The sequence below is a fragment of the Periplaneta americana genome, chromosome 15 (genome assembly GCF_040183065.1).
Source record: "Periplaneta americana isolate PAMFEO1 chromosome 15, P.americana_PAMFEO1_priV1, whole genome shotgun sequence".
Classification (NCBI taxonomy): domain Eukaryota; kingdom Metazoa; phylum Arthropoda; class Insecta; order Blattodea; family Blattidae; genus Periplaneta; species Periplaneta americana.
Genome location: NC_091131.1, coordinates 20,073,943 through 20,091,856, shown reverse-complemented (window position 1 = coordinate 20,091,856; position 17,914 = coordinate 20,073,943). Strand labels below are relative to the sequence as shown.

At 35.4% G+C, this 17,914-nt stretch overlaps 1 protein-coding gene and 1 long non-coding RNA gene across 2 annotated transcripts in view; one reads left to right on the top strand and one right to left on the bottom strand.

Annotated features, from left to right (window-relative positions):
* The window catches only part of LOC138714702 (uncharacterized), a 196,505-nt gene extending 189,178 nt beyond the window's left edge, over positions 1-7,327 (bottom strand). The window contains exon 1 of the mRNA XM_069846776.1: positions 7,045-7,327. The gene's annotated coding sequence lies outside the window, so the exon portion shown is untranslated. The remainder of the gene's footprint in view (positions 1-7,044) is intronic.
* The window catches only part of LOC138714703 (uncharacterized), a 292,488-nt gene extending 275,750 nt beyond the window's left edge, over positions 1-16,738 (top strand). The window contains exon 4 of the long non-coding RNA XR_011336063.1: positions 16,095-16,738. This is a non-coding gene — a long non-coding RNA (uncharacterized lncRNA). The remainder of the gene's footprint in view (positions 1-16,094) is intronic.
* The last annotated feature ends 1,176 nt before the right edge of the window (positions 16,739-17,914 follow it).

Here is a 17,914-nt window from a genome sequence, read left to right as displayed (position 1 = left end):
CCTCAGCCGATTAAGCTACGCCGGTAGCTACTGAGGTTTTCCCTAACTGTAAGACGAATATCAGGTATACCCGCTCATTTCGAGCACTGAATTGTAGAGATGTGAAGCTACTGTAATAATATAGCAGCGTGGTGAAGTAACAATTTCAGAGTAAACCAAATTTCTCGTAGGAAACCTCTCCACATTTGCTCTTTTCCATTGTGTCTCATAGAATACACCAGATATCGAACAACTGTCTCTCTGATGAGAAATCATTACTAATCTGCGAGCCTGTCGAGTAAGACCGAAGCAGGCAAAAGTCGTATACTCAATATATTTCAAGACCAGATCATGTTTATGAGAGTGTTCTCGTCCAACACTCTGTTTCAAAGCGTTCATACGGAGCCAGGTTGTCGACTGACAGGTTCCCAAATTCCTTGTGACCTTTATTGGCTGTTGACCTCTTGTTCGCACAGCCCACAGCGCACGTTTTGCGAACCAGTGACAGAGAGCTTCGTAGTAACGTATTTTGTTCAAAAACTTGTTACGTCTAAAGTCGGCGGGAAGAGTTGTGGAGAAAGAATGCATTCTATTATTATTATTATTATTATTATTATTATTATTATTATTACTACTACTACTACTAGCCGTACCCGTGCGCTCCGCTGCACCTGTTAGAAATAAATATAAAGTAATTACATAATTAAAATAGGACATTTGATCCAGGGAACAACTTTTACAACAGCGCAAGACAATCTGCTTCGCTCATTACCCAACTTTTTTTTTGCATTGCATTTATTGCATATATATTTTATTTATTTTAACACGATTTAATTGAGCATAGTTAAAATTTGAATGATAAAATAATGGATTGCTAAGCTAACGTACTATTACTGCCTACTAAATCAATACACTCTCGTTGTTCGTTAGGGGAGAGTCGGGTAGTATCGGACATCGGGTAGTATCGGACAGTGTGTTTCTTTCATCTACCACCATATGGTAGTACCTGAATGACATGGTTACGTTTCTCTATGCAACATCACAGAAACGTAACCATGTCAATCAGGTACTATCATCGTGTGGTAGATGAAAGAAACTCACTGTCCGATATTACCCGATGTCCGATACTACCCGACTCTCCCCTAATTCTCTGAGATTAAAACGAGTGTACATAAATATTATTTTAAGAAATACAGAAAACGAATGTACAAAATTGCCTATCAAATTTTCTGTGCATAAGAAGCTATTTTAATCTTACCTGTCCTCGATTTATTCAGACGTTACTGTAATAACATTATAGCATTATGTCCATCTAGAGAAACTACACTTTCCAATGGTGAAATAATAATTAATTATACAAATCGGTTAATTTAGCTTCTGATATTACTTCATACAAATACAGAAACATTCCCTGTAGGCTATGTTTAATAGCTTTCGATTATTGATGTCCAAGGCCCCTGTTTCGATTGTTGTTGTCCAAGGCCCCTTATAGACGAAGTCATTTGTTCTTAATTCATTGCACCGTCTTAGATGGCGTTATTTTAATTTTAAAACTCATTTATCTCATTAAATACCAGTCCTATCAAAATTTGGTAAAGAATAAAACTTATCGGAAATCATTTTAAAGAAACTTTTGTTATGTAACATTTTTCACAAAAATCAATAATAAGCGAGATATTTCGATTTATTTAATTCAGGCCCCCTTATAACCTCCCTTTTAAATAAAGTATTTTTCAATGCCATATAGCCTAAAATCTAAGTCACAACGAACTTAATTTATATTCCAATTTCCATATAAATCGGTTAAGCCATTATCGCGTGAAAAGGTAACGAACATACAGACAGACATACAAACAAAAATTTCAAAAATGCGATTTTCGGTTTCAGGGTGGTTAATTATATATGTTAGGACCAATTATTTTTGGAAAATCGAAAATTACCAGAAAAATTTCGGCTACAGATTTATTATTAGTATAGATTATTATTATTATTATTATTATTATTATTATTATTATTATTATCCTTTGTTATAAAAATTGTAGATTTATCTTTCAAAGAGGTGTAAAAATTAGAATATCTTGGAGCAGCAGTAACAAATACTGTCGTGAAATGGAGCATTTGATTGACTGTATTCAGCATAGTTTTATTACTAGAGAATTAAGACGTAAAGCAGTATTAATTTTTATTAATGTTTGAACACTGAAGAAATTATATTTAAAAAATGAACAAATTAGAGTAGGGCATTACTGATGATCCATTGCACAATATGCAATATTACCTTTAAGAAAAAATAGATTTAAAAAATAATTTGTTTGGAAATAGGATTTTTACTAAGAAAAGTAAAACAAAAAAGTTCAATTTTTTAAAAGTGTTTATGAGAAAATATTGAAATTTACAATGTGTGATTATGATATTAATATGCATAATCAGTGAAAATTTCAACTCTTACTTACTTACTTATTTACTTACTTACTTACTTACTTATTTACTTACTTACTTACTTACTTACTGGCTTTTAAAGAACCCGGAGGTTCATTGCCGCCCTCACATAAGCCCGCCATTGGTCCCTATCCTGAGCAAGATTAATCCAGTCTCTACCATCATATACCACCTCCCTCAAACCCATTTTAATATTATCTTCCCATCTACGTCTCGACCTCTCCAAAGATCTTTTTACCTCCGGCCTCCCAACTAAAAAATTTCAACTCTAGCTAAAAAAAATTGTAAATGTTAGAAATTTCAGTAGCGGATCGTTGGTGTAATATGTTAGTCAGCGATGTATGCAGTGGAGGGCGAAATGAAATGATCTCCTTATCACACTATCGCCTGGCTTAGTTGCCTAATGTGTGATGCCTTATTGGGATGAGGTTCCAATCTCTCTTCGGACAGTTGACTAAACAACAACAATTTTGCTACATACATACATACATACATACATACATACATACATACATACATACATACATACATGCATGCATGCATGCTTACATACATACATACATACATACATACATACATACATACATACATACATAGTGAAATTTGAAGGGCGCGTCAGCATCTATGGCTATTTGCACCCATGCCTAAAGTTTTTTCTTGTTGTGTGGTGAAATTAAATTATTGTATAACTAAAATTCACACTGATTAAAAACGTTAACACATTAAAACACACTAATATTGGACGAACAAGGTGATTCCTGATATAAAATAACATTAGAACGAACACGTAGTAGTCCCAAGATAATGTGAGACAATCATAAAATATAAAACAAACATTGCTACAAGAAATATGTGACAGTGTTATATAACAACAATCAGCAAAAATCGGATGTATAAGGTCCGATTAATAAAGTGTAATTAAAAGATAGGCAACTAAAATAATCTCCAGATGTAAAGGGTCTGGAGAGGAAATAACAATGGGCTAGAAGCACATTAAAACTTAGGTCACCTTGTCGAGTTCTGTACTACGTAAATACCTTAACACTGCGTTGACACAAGTAAAATCATTGCCAAGAGCGTCGCGTAACGTTGGACGTATTGCATACTGACGTCGAGGCAAATCATATTTGCGACAGTGGAGTAAAAAATGTTCTACCGTAAGAAGGGCATGGCAAGTGTCACATTCCGGTGGAGGTTCGCCAGACAATAAGTGACCATGTGTCAAACGAGAGTGACCAATCCTCAAGCATAACTTCATCTCGCCGTGATGCTCTGGATGACGAATCCCATTCTCGAATTGTATTTTTAATTGGTCGTAGTTTGTTACCCGCTTGTGCAGACCATTTTTCTTCCCGATCTCTCCGAATACTATTCCTTATGTAAGTCACTACATCTTGCCACCTCTACATACATATACATACATACATACACACATACATACATACATACATACATACATACATACATACATACATACATACATACATACATACATACATACATATGATATAGTAATCAGCGGGATATAAAAATCTAAGAGTTTCTCCCCGTGTTCCAGTAAAACATTTAATTCGTCTGTACCTACAACATACGATACAAAATACAAAGTTTCAAGTCATGTAGAAAATGACAGAATTATATTCTGTAGCCCAGCAACGACACAAAGGGAAAGTCAAGGAATGCCAACATTGTCATTTGTTAATAAAATGCGTGTAACCTAGAAACGGATGACTTAATAGACTGCGCTGATCGTTGTACCGGTTCTCGAAGGAAAGCCAGAAGCCGAACTAATGGTGTAAAAAAAATATGTGAAATTGTGTCGGCTACTGGAAAAAAATGTGTAACCTGTTAACATTTTATGTGATTCCAGGACTACCAAAAGTGGTAATGGTGTTGATAATGATGATGAGGTGATTGTAGTTGAGTTAGTAGTAGCGATGGTGGGGGCGATAGTGGTGGTGAGGGTAGCGGCGCCGGGTTAAGAAACAGATTAGTGTACAATAAAATTTTACAGTCTGAACTGTGTTGTAGCGCGTTAAAACTTGACAAGTTCATTCCATTTCCCCTTAAGCCTGATACTCAGAACTATGCAGTAGTTAGATGACTATACCAATAACTTCATTATGATGTTGAGTAAATCTGCAAAAAAACGAGCTCAAATACTGTAGTCGGTTATTTAGTTTCTTTTATATGCTTCAAATAGTTTTTAAATATCTAGAAGTGGTATCCCGTATTACACGGACAATTAGTAAAAGCTTAGTTTTGTTTCAACATTTGCCGATGTGAAATTTTCACTGACCTCGCGAGAATCACTACGCGATTTTTCGCAAAAAAAATTGTAAAATTGATATAGCCTATGTTATTTTAATGTACCGAAGTACATATGATATTTCCATGCAAATATTCTGCATACGATGATGACGCAGAATATCTGCATGGAAATATCATATGTACTTCGGTACATTAAAATAACATATATGATATGCGTAAATCACTTCGTGATTTAAGACGGCGCTTATTCCGTCGGATCCCGGCCAAATAGTCACTCATAACGAGTGCACCTCAGCACATGTGTGAACTTCGGCCCTACGTTCATAGACATCTATGACGTAGTGCAGAGGGCGGCCACTAGAGGGAACCCAAGAGTTGGAGCTTAATCTGAGACGATTCTGTCCGACGCCGGGGTGGTATCCGGTGTGGCTTAGTGGATAAAGCATCAGCACGTAGAGCTGAAAACCCGGGTTCAAATCCCGGCGCCGGAGAGAATTTTTTTCCGTTCCATTACTCTTTCATCGTATGATGACGCAGAATATCTGCATGGAAATATCATATGTACTTCGGTACATTAAAATAACATATATTATATGCGTAAATCACTTCGTGATTTAAGACGGCGCTTATTCCGTCGGATCCCGGCCAAATAGTCACTCATAACGAGTGCACCTCAGCACATGTGTGGACTTCGGCCCTACGTTCATAGACATCTATGACGTAGTGCAGAGGGCGGCCACTAGAGGGAACCCAAGAGTTGGAGCTTAATCTGAGACGATTCTGTCCGACGCCGGGGTGGTATCCGGTGTGGCTTAGTGGATAAAGCATCAGCACGTAGAGCTGAAAACCCGGGTTCAAATCCCGGCGCCGGAGAGAATTTTTCTCCGTTCCATTACTCTTTCATTGTAAAATTGAGTTTTGCAGTCGCTTAGACATATCAAAGAACCCGGAACGATAATGTGAAGTTTATATTAAGAATATGAACTGTCAAATGTACATAACGTTAAAAGAACGTTTCACAATAAAGTCAGGATTCGAACTAATGATTGGGTTAATACCGCTCTTAAAATGAGTTTGAAAAATACTCAAAGCTAAATATATCATTTTTCCAAAAAGTTCAAGGGGAGGGTTCAAACCCGGTAACCCCCTCCCATTCGTACGCCCCTGAACTGAACGTTGTTTTTTCTCAATACAAATCAATTTTTTAGAAGAAACAGAGAAGCATTTGGACGGAGTTACGAAATAAGAAACCAAGCGCCAAAAACCTGTTTCGAGATATTGGCCATTGAAATCTTTTTATATAAAACATTTTATGCAAGAATTATTGTAACATTCATACTATTACAAAAATAGCACAAATAATACCAAAAAAGGTTAACAGATTTTTTATAAGAGACCAGCAGTTGAATTAGTCTAATATTTCAAAGCAAAATAAGTAAACGAATTTTATGCAATAAACGAATTTTTGCTTATAAATAGCAGCAGAATTCAGATATCGCATTCTTCATTTTTTCTGAGTTAAATTAGCCTGCCATGAACAGATTTGTGCAAATATCTCTTCTTATTATTCTTCTTATTTTTTCAAATTGTCGGTTGGTCTATTATTGCGTAACTCCGTCCATTTGTTTTCGAACCTTAAAATGAATATGACAATAATTGCTGTACACTGTGATGGGAAGAATTAAGTTGACTTTGATGTACCACAGTAGCAGTTCCAGTCCACTAGTTTTACAATACGGTATTACATTTTTTTTGTGCTGATATTTGTTAACTTTAAATTCAATGACAAAATAATGGATGACAGAGAATGTAATTCCGATTTTTCCATTATCGGTACTTTACCATTTTCGGGAGGTTTGGGATAGTCCATATTTTTTGGGTTGTTATTGCATCTATCCTTATTTTAAATCTCATAATTACATATACATGTTTTGCACTTTTTAACGCATAACTAATTATAAGTCTAGGCTATGTAGGTTGTAATAGAAAATTAGGTTCACTTATTAAGTAAGTTACCACTGCCATAGAGAATTTGTCCACTTGCAATGTAAATAAATACAACAATATATACTTCAATAGTATTAAAATATTTTCAACATTTTTACATTCCAAGCGAATTACTTCGATTTTTCATAGAAATTGTGAGAGTGAGTCTATATGGCCTACATAGGAAATTTAAAAAGGTTAATTGAAAACCCCATTTATGATATTACATAACTTAAACTCATTTTAACAATGTAGGCCTATGAAAATGTTAGCGGCAATAAAATAAAATACCAAATCTTGAAGTAATATTTCGTGTATGCATGAAAATGATTTATCACTCAAAATAAATAAAGAAGTACGAGTACATACCTACATATGTAAATCCACGCGTTGGACATCCGTCACATTGCAGTCAACAAATTCATGTCACGTCACAATATCGCTCATGATTACGTCTTGCCAACAATGCAAACGCGAAAACAATTGAATGACACAAAACGCACACGGCACCAATATTATACAAATGACTGCAACTTCAGAAGCACACTGATCGTTTATCCGGCGCACCAAGCCCTGGTATGTGTGTGAGTTTGGCCAACTTTTAGGTCAGCTCACACCTGTAGCGGGCGCCCGACTTTCAACCGACTGCTGCGTGAAGAGAGATTGTTGTTTGGATGACGACAGCGCTCGCCGCGGAAAACATGTGTACTACTATCGACAGAGCAGGTTCAAAACGCGTAAAAGAATCAAAACCGTCGGAAAGAGACGAGGCGAAAGAGAAATATCAGTTGTGAAATGTCAGGCACCGCCGCGCACCGGAGGTCACCATCATAATCATCGGCTCTTCGTTGACTCCCTGCGGTCATAGTATCGACCCCATGAGAATATTACCATGCGTCCTATTTCAGTGCCGTACGACATTTTGGATTCGTCGATGGCTATTTCTCTGGGAGGAAACCACGGATTTCTCCCTGTTTTTCTGTCGTCAGCGAAGTTCGCGTTTATATGAAAAAAATATAGGTCTTGTAAATAATAATTTATTATTTAAGCACAATTGGTAGTACCAATATACAAAAATTTTCAAACAAATAAATAATAAAAAAATTATTATTATTATTATTATTATTATTATTATTATTATTATTATTATTATTATTACTATTATTATTATTATTACTCATACAAAACTATAAATTTCTTTCGACATTAGCGAGAAGTTACCGAAAGAATTTATCTGGAGTCTCATTATTGTCGATTTTATTATTTTATTTTATTTTATTTTATTGGGTTATTTTACGACGCTGTATCAACATCTAGGTTATTTAGCGTCTGAATGAAATGAAGGTGATAATGCCGGTGAAATGAGTCCGGGGTCCACCGAAAGTTACTCAGCATTTGCTCGTATTGGGTTGAGGGAAAACCCCGGAAAAAAACCTCAACCATGTAACTTGCCCCAACCGGGATTCGAACCCGGGCCACCTGGTTTCGCGGCCAGACGCGCTGACAGTTACTGCACAGGTGTGGATTATTGTCGATGAGGCTAACGCTACTACTACTACTACTACTACTACTACTACCACCACTACCACTACTACCAATACTACTACTACCACTACCACCACCACTACTACTACTACTACTACTACTACTACTACCACTACTACTACTACTACCACTACTACTACTACCACTACCACTACTACCTCTACTACTACTACCTCTACTACTACTACTACTACTACCACTACTACTACTACCACTACTACTACTACTACTACTACTACCACTACCACTACTACTACTACTACTACCACCACTACTACTACTACCACTACCACTACTACTACTACTACTACTACTACCACTACTACTATTACTACTACTACTACTATAATACTACTACTATACTACTACTACTACTATACTACTACTATACTACTACTACTACCACTACTACTACTACCACTACTACTACCACTATTACTACTACTACTACTACCACTACTACTACTACTACTACTACTACTACCACTACTACTACTACTACCACTACTACTACTACCACTACTACTACCACCACCACTACCACGACTACCACCACGACTACCACCACTACTACCACCACTACTACTACTACTACTACTACCACTACCACCACGACTACCACCACGACTACCACCACCACTACTACTACTACCACCACCACCACCACCACCACCACGACTACTACTACTAACTTATTTTCAAAACGTCTCTTGTCCACCTGATTACGAAAATGAGCTTCCTGTGTCGAAGCGTTCTTCAAAATAATGTAACTCTACGTACAACTGTCATGATAGCTTCAGGGCGCCCTCTAAACCAGGGTTTAAGCTATAAAATAAATTATTGTCGCAAAAATGCAAAAAATGAAACATTATTTATGTGCAAATTGGGAAATGCTTGTGCACTATTATAAATAACTGTGCAGAAAGATAAAATTAATAAAGTATGCAGAAACAAAATATTACGTAATTTAGTTCTTGGAGTTTTATTACTTTCAGTCCATCTTATTACACTCTAGATATACTTGTCTAAGTAAATCATTAGACGTAGATATGTTTAGAATCAATTACTGCTGAATTTACATCACATTAAAATACGTTATTTTGTGGAAACTCTAAACATTGAAATTCTTTACGAGTAGGCGCTTCAAGATTTGTTAGCAGAGTGCTAACTCTTATTGAAAGGCGGTTTTTAATTCCAGTTTTTACAAGATTCATGCAACTAAATCGTCGCTCAACAATTTTCAGTATGCGATGGAATTATATAAATCAATTAGAAGGAATTGTCCACTTAACGTACATGAATGGCACCAACTCTTTGAAATCAATTCCTGAACATCTATTGCTCAATACCTTTTCGAACATTTCCCATGCCATTAGCATTTGATTTCAATTCATATTAGTTCAAACACATCTCTGATTTCATTTTCTCCATTACCATCTTCGTTTCTGAAGTCCAGTTTATTTGTCGCATTTTTGCACATTACATTCAAAATTTGTTTCGTTTTTATAAGTCGGGTAGCAAAATGCGACAATTGCGACTGTGGCTTAAATTCTGCTCTAAACCACTAAAACCTTGCGTTAAAAGTGATTATTTAAATCAACCTGACTCTTGTCCACAGTAAAATTACGAAAAAATATTAGTTCCAGCTTTGCAATCACAGAGTCTCATGCTTGCTTCCATTTGATTCTAAATGCACCCAACCTCTTTGGTTTCATAATGTCTTTTCCTAGCTGGTAAGAAATTTAAAGACAAAAACGTTTTTTGTGATTTCCCACAAAGTTATGAGAATGGACAAGGTCCTATTTTGGCATCCTAGAGACGGATCTGGAACATTTTCAAGAGACTATAGCAACGTACTTCATAGTACTATCACAGTCTACTATATACAGTCGCGAAGCTTGAGGTGATTTTTTGCAAATCTCGTGATAAAGCGCTCCAAGCGGTTAGCAACTAGAAACAATAGACTGTCCACGGTCGACTTTGGACTGTGTCGTATTTCCATCGAGTGCTAGCTCGTTGCGTATTTCACATTGATGCTTGTGAAATGTTCGTTATTGGTTGTAATGAAAATGTTAATGGCTAAAATACAATAATTCGAATAATAATATTTTACTAGAGACGTAGAAAAATTAAGTTTGTTTTAATGAAATTTATTGATCACGTTTTATTTTCAATTCTGGTGGGATTATTATTGCTTAGGCCTACTTTTTTTTTTCAAAGGATATGTTTTTAATTATAGCAGTTAATTTTGTTGTTATTTTTATTTGTTACTTTACTAGAGACGTAGAAATAAAATTTATTGATCACGTTTTATTTCCAATTCTGGTGTGATTATTATTGCTTAACCTCATCCCACTTTGTTAACTACGTAAGCCTACACTACAAGTACCGGTACACGTAAGTTACTCCATTAATTCATATTTCCATTATTATTGTTGTAAAGGGAAACGAAAATTAATATTTATTGGTTTCATAGTTGATTATCGTTATAATCTTGAATGAGTGAAGGTATTATAGTAAATTTCAGTTCGTTTTGCACAAACAAAAATAATATTAACCTATTTCTTGCACGTATCTTCGAGTTTATGGTGGAATTTAATACACTTCATTAAAATAATAAATTAACTTTATGAATTTAATATTTCAATAATGGAAGGAAGGTGTTAATTTTTCCAAAAGAACACAACGAAAGTGTAACATATTTTGTCGTCTACTAGGAGAGAGATCTGCGATGATGAGGCGATAGTAGCGATCCTAGTGGTGGGCAACTGCCCATGTTTGCATTTTTACTATATATTGAGCTTCGCGACTGTATATAGTAGACTGTGGTACTATTGCTAGAGTATCACGAATTATACATTATGAAGTTGTAAACTTTCGCAGTATAGGTAGCTTTTTTTTTCTTTTAAGTTTTACATTAGAGAAGCAAATGATGCGACAAAAAATCTCTTTCCAAGATTTTCGCTGAATTTCACTTTCCAGCATCTATAACGACTAAAAGTTGTGTGCATGTATGTCCGTTCATCTGTGAACAACGATTTCTCTTATTATTAGATGGATTTTCTACACATTCTGTTTCTGTAAATCGGTTTTATATGTATGGACATGAAATATGATAATAATTGTAGTAAAAATTGTTAGCGAACCTTGGTTCCAAGACTTACGTTGAATAATATTAAATATTTGGTTTTTATTTAAAAAAAATCACCTTGGCATTAAAATTAAAACCTTTGTGGTGTAGGAACAGTTGACTTAGATGTTTTTGGTGTTTTTGCGTTCTACTGTATATATTTACATATTCGGCAATAGCTTTTCTTCGTTGGGTACGTTATCATTAGTTGGTAGGGGAGAAGTGGGTACAGTAAGACAGGGAGAACAGTGAGACATATTTTATTAGATGGTAAATTTTGATGTTGAGATGTTGGTAACAGTGGAGTTGTATGTTGCATGAGTAAAGTAACAGTATTTTCATACTCGATTTGATTCTAGTTATAAAAGTGAGTGATGAAAAAATAATTCGTAATTTTTCACTCTAGAAGTAAAATTTTGACTCGTGTTTAATTAAGGTTATATTGGATATACAAATGAGATATAAATATTAATGTTTTGTTACCTAATACTATGGTATTTGAGATTATGTCTGGCAAAGTTTCGTCTTTCTTGTTTTAATTTTGAAGAGATGCCGTCATTTTAAATGAACTATCCGTAAAGGGAACAGTAGACATGCCATTGAAGGGTACACTGAGACGTCTCACTGTTCCCATGTACCAATGATTTGCAAAAATAAACTGTAATTATATTACATTTACCAATAACTAACATTAAAAATGAACATACTAGTAACCAATTTAGGAACTGTAGCTTAAAATAATGGATACATTACGTTTTAATGGTTTCATAAATAAAAAATTATTCACAAAATTTAAGAAAATGTTAAAAAATAATAAAGAATTACATTAAATTCTTATAATTATAAGCTTTGTTGTCACCAAAAATTCATTTCATTTTTTCGCAAAAGTTTGAAATGTCATGGAAAATTCACTTTTCCAAATGTTCCATTTCAGTGGTTTCGAAGTCAGACATAAAAATGATTCTAAATAAGTCTACAGAACATGGCAAGATAAAGAGACAGCAAGCTTTCTTTTCTTTTTAAATAAATGTAAATCATTTCAATGTCCATTAATAGATACTGGTGTCTCACTGTACCCTCCTGAATGGGAACAGTGAGACATTTGCATTTTTTTGACAAACACGTATTGTATATTATGTCCTTTATCTATTAACATTTTTGTTTATGTATTATTGTACTCCATGTTTTAATGTCTATTTCTATTGCACTTGATTTTAAAAATACTTGAATTATCACTTAAATACATATATCTTAATATTTTGTGTCTCACTGTACCCACTACTCCCCTAATTACATGACCATTTTAGTATTTGTAATAACTTAATAGTCTACATATTATTTTAAGTACCGAAGTACATATGATATTTCCATGCAGATATTCTGCGTCATCATACGATGAAAGAGTAATAGAACGGAGAAAAATTCCCTGCGGTGCCGGAATTTGAACCCGGGTTTTCAGCTCTACGTGCTGATGCTTTATCCACTAAGCCACACCGGATACAACCCCGACGTCGGATAGAATCGTCTCAGATTAAGCTCCAACTCTCGGGTTCCCTCTAGTGGCCGCCCTCTGCACTACGTCATAGATGTCTATGAACGTAGGACTGAAGTCCACATATGTGCTGAGGTGCACTCGTTATGAGTGACTAGTTGGCCGGGATCCGACGGAATAAGCGCCGTCTTAAATCACGAAGTGATTTACGCATATCATATATATTATTTTAAGTACCGAAGTACATATGATATTTCCATGCAGATATTCTGCGTCATCATACGATGAAAGAGTAATGGAACGGAGAAAAATTCGGTGTGGCTTAGTGGATAAAGCATCAGCACGTAGAGCTGAAAACCCGGGTTCAAATCCCGGCGCCGGAGGGAATTTTTCTCTGTTCCATTACTCTTTCATCGTTAATAGTCTACGGTTTACAGGTCAGAAGCTGTAAACTTTAATATACTGTAATTCTCAACATGGGAATGATCTGGATCGTTGTGAAGTTCTTGGGATATATCATGAGAACGTCTGTGCCAATTTCTTTTTCCAGCTTTCTTAGCAATCCTCAGATTATTCATTTAACACGATGTGACTGATGTAGATGTATTACACGAATTTCTGAACAGATGAACTAGCTTATCTTCCTATTACATAATGCAGAGGGCTTAAACGAAGCATTAAAAATCAATTTGGGTAGCGAGTTACTTAATGATATTCTGGATTTCTACTCCACACACGTCTGTCGAGAACAATGCCTACGTAACAAGATGGCGTCATTCCACCTTAAAACCGCGAAAAGAGCGTAGTAGGCGTTTTATTTGCGGTCACTCTCTCCCTCACTTTCTCGCAAAATTTCCCCGGTTTACAGCTCCGAAACAATTCGTAGTCTCGGTGAAAGGTGCGCGAGGCATTCTGGGCCAAAGGTGCCTGCAATTGTATCCCGTGAGGTCAAGTCTTCCTTTACAATGCAACTGACATGGCAGTCTGCGACATCTTGTCTCCTGTTAGTATCATGGTATTGTTTGTGAATAGGACTACATTTATGTGACAATTCTCATAAATATATGATCCATGGGATTACTATTGAACTGTTGGCTCTGCGTTGAGCCTGTTCAAGTGTCAATTCATACAGATCTACAATCTCTGTATGTTTTTTGTGAGCATCTGAATGTGACAATGTATTGTAACTTTTGAACCACTAAGTTCTGACAACCTATGATACTTGTTTGGTGGATTTTCTTCCAAAATTGTGCGTGTATTCTTAATATTACATACCTCAGGTCTTACAGATGTCCTATTTATGTGCAGTAATAGTTTTCAGTTGGTTATTTTGCGACATTTTATCAACCGCTATGGTTATCTAGCGTCTGAGAGAGATAAATATAATGCTAGCGAGATGAGTCCTGAGTCCATCACCGAAAGTTACCCAGCAGTTACTCTTAATGGGTTGAGAGAAAGCTTCAGAAAAAAACCCAACAACGTAACTTGTCCCAATCAGGATTTGAACTCGGGTCGCTAGTTTCACGGTCAAACGTGCTAACCGTTAATAATAATAATAATAATAATAATAATAATAATAATAATAGTCAAGGTGCTTGCCTGGCGGTCTGAAGTTGCGCTCGGGTGCGGGTTTGATCCCCGCTTGGGCTGATTACCTGGTTGGTTTTTTCCGAGGTTTTCCCCAATCGTAAGGTGAATGCCAGGTAATCTATGGCGAATCCTCGGCCTCATCTTGCCAAATACCATCTAGCTATCACCAATCTCATCGACGCTAAATAACCTCGTAGGTGATACAGCGTCGTTAAATAACCAACTTAAAATAATAATAATAATGATAATAATAATAATAATAATAATAATAATAATAATAATAATAATAATAATAATAATAATAGAACTTTATTACACAAAAGAATATTTACAAAGTCACATAGGCTATTTCATGAGTATAATACAAATATAGTACAAAATTTTAGTTTACATTAAATTTACCTTAAAACACTAATCACTTTTGTTACTATGTAAATATTCGTAACTTGAGTAAAATATCTCGCTTGTAAGCCATTTGAATCTATTAACAGATGCTCCTGTAACAAAAAAGGATAATGCGTTAAACAGATTAATACAAAAAAAATATAACTTAGTTATTTACAGTTTTACATTATGTAACGAGTGTTACTTCTGGTTTGTTAAGCATGGATATCTGATGTATAATTATGTAAATTTTCTATCATGTTTAGCAAACGACTATATGTATGTATATATATATATGTGTGTGTGTGTGTGTGTGTGCTTATATGTATATCTCAACCTTTTTTCATTTCAAAACTTACGTCTAAATAACTATTTCAATTACATTTAATTTAAACAAAAACACATCAGTTTAGATATTGAGGGGGAAATTTAAAACCAGTGTTAATTGCATTTTATACCACGTATGGGCGAATGCAGAAATGCATATAGAGTGTTAGTTGGGAGACCGGAGAGGAAAAGACCTTCAGGGAGGCCAAGACTCAGGTGGGAGGATAATATTAAAATGGACTTGAGGGAGGTGGGATATGATGATAGAGATTGGATTAATCTTGCACAGGATAGGGACCGATAGTGGACTTATGTGAGGGCGGCAATGAACCTTCGGGTTCCTTAAAAGCCATTTGTAAGTAAGTTAAATGCATTTTAGATTTCACCCCCTCAACCCGCTCCTCTTTGAAATTTCAAATGACACCTCTATATTTTGATAAGTCTTACTTAAATTTGAAAGAATATTCAATTTTTTTATACATCTCATTCATTCGTTTTCACAACTTTTATTTTCTGTCTTCTGTTATATGTGCTCATTTGCACCAAGTACATTCAGTGCCTTAAGTATTCTGTGCATTGCCTAACCTCCAGACGCTCTTGACTTTGTCTCGCTGAAGCTGTGACCCACAATAGTATATTACGATACAAAGTTCCGAGATTTTGTAAAGCACTTCACAAACGTGTATTATACAGTATTTTTTACACGATAGTATAGGGTCCTGCAGTGGAATATGACGGTTTTTATAGCCCTGTTGTAGAATTAAAAGAAAACATAGGCTATACTGAAAGCAATCTAATACAATGCAATTTATTAATGTCTGATTATTTTTTAAAAACTACATTTCCAGGACAACGAATACATTCCTGCAATCTGCTATGAATGTTCTGCATAACTCGTCCCAACAAAACAGGTTCGATGGCACTAATTCCGTTCTTTATGTTTTGTTTCAGCTGGATGATGGTGCGAGGCTTGTTGCGATACACCCTACTTCTGAGATAACCCATAGGAAGTAATCAGCGCACACTGCTCATGGTTCAACGAACTGTCTCCGAAACGTGTTTCCAGGACGAATAATTTTACGATTTGGAGATATTGCCTGGCCACCAAGATCTCCTGACCTGACTGCAGCTATATGTTTTTTTTTTTTCTTTTAATTCGTCCTGAGTGTCCCACAACAGGGCGGTAAAAACCATGATATCCCAGTGCCGCATCTTATATATTTTGAAAATATTTCCAAAATATTAATATACAGTACGTATGTTACACTATGAACAGTTGACTGATGTTAGCAGTCTGGCCAACGCACAGTGGGGTATTTGCATCAAAAAGCTGGCCAAAAGTCGATATTTCAATATTGTCCTACCCCTGAAATTCTTGCTCCCTGACAGAAAGAAATAGTGGGGGAGCGATAAGATAACAGTTTGTGTTTCATCTGCTTCATCATGTGGTCGTCAGCTCAGTCGAAAGTTGAGTGTTTGTGACAGTATACGTGTATCTTATTGACGCTCTGAGCAAGTTGACAAGTTCATTATTGTTTTTCTACGTTTTAAAGAAACAGTGTGGCCTGTTACAGGATGGATCCTTCTCAGCAAGGTATGTACTTCACTTTTGAGGGCTTTTTGTGTTTATATAAAATATATTTACAAAGTTATTGCGGTTAGAAAACCATCTATATTTTCAGTATTTTTTTTACGAACCCAAGTTTTTGTTTAATGATTTAGTGTACTTCAGGGTGAGTCCCGATGTTATTTCCTATGTTATTACAAAGACTAGATCTTTGGGTGTGTAATAGAAAAGAAATTGGCTGCGATCTCGTGCGAATTGCTTATTTTCATACATTTTTGTAACAAATACTAATTTTCAATTTTTTACTCTGTTACAAATATATATATATATATATATATATATATATATATATATATATATATATATTTTCTTTTACTAGGGCCATCTCAAATCAAAATTTTGTCAAGGAAACAATTATATGATATCATGCAAGAGCAAAAAGAATGTGATATCAACGAAAAATTAGAATATCTCGAAAAATATTTGCTGATGCAAGAGAATTACTCAGAGGAACAAATTAAGGCTTTTAAACATACATTTTCGTATACAAAGGAGATGGTTGAGTGCAAATAGAAAAGATAATTTATTCAGGAAAAATAATGAAATCTGACTTCAAGGGACCTTGGAGTTACCCAAAGCAATGACAACGGCTACGACTGTATTCGGACGGCCACAAAAATCTTTCGGCGACTCTAGTGAAAGAAGTAAAAGAAGGAAGACTCAAGGACTTAGAGAAACAGTAGATACCGAGGAATTGACTTTTGCCACCCAGATGAAGCTGCGAGCTTGTGGAAAACCAGACGCATCAAAAGTTCTTAAGGAAATTACTAAATCTCCTAAGCGAGCGACAAAATACAGAAAGACGTACTCCAGCAGTGTACAAGAAAAAAGAGGGCAGTTGTCACCTCTACAAGCTCTTTCTATGTTTGTGGAAGCAGGTAATTTACTTTATCACCTGCTATTTATGTCTTATTGTTCCTTAATTATCTGTTCTATTTCCATTGTTGTTGTTGTTGTTGTTGTTAAGTCAACTGTCCAAACACAGGTCTGAACCTCACAGGTGATACCAACAAAGAGGCATAGGGTAGGGTGACCAGTTCATTTCCTCCTCCATTTCATACATCGCTGACTTGGTACATATTACATTAATCAGACTTCAGATGTACACAAACAAATGAAAAATATTTATTTTATATACTTCTTT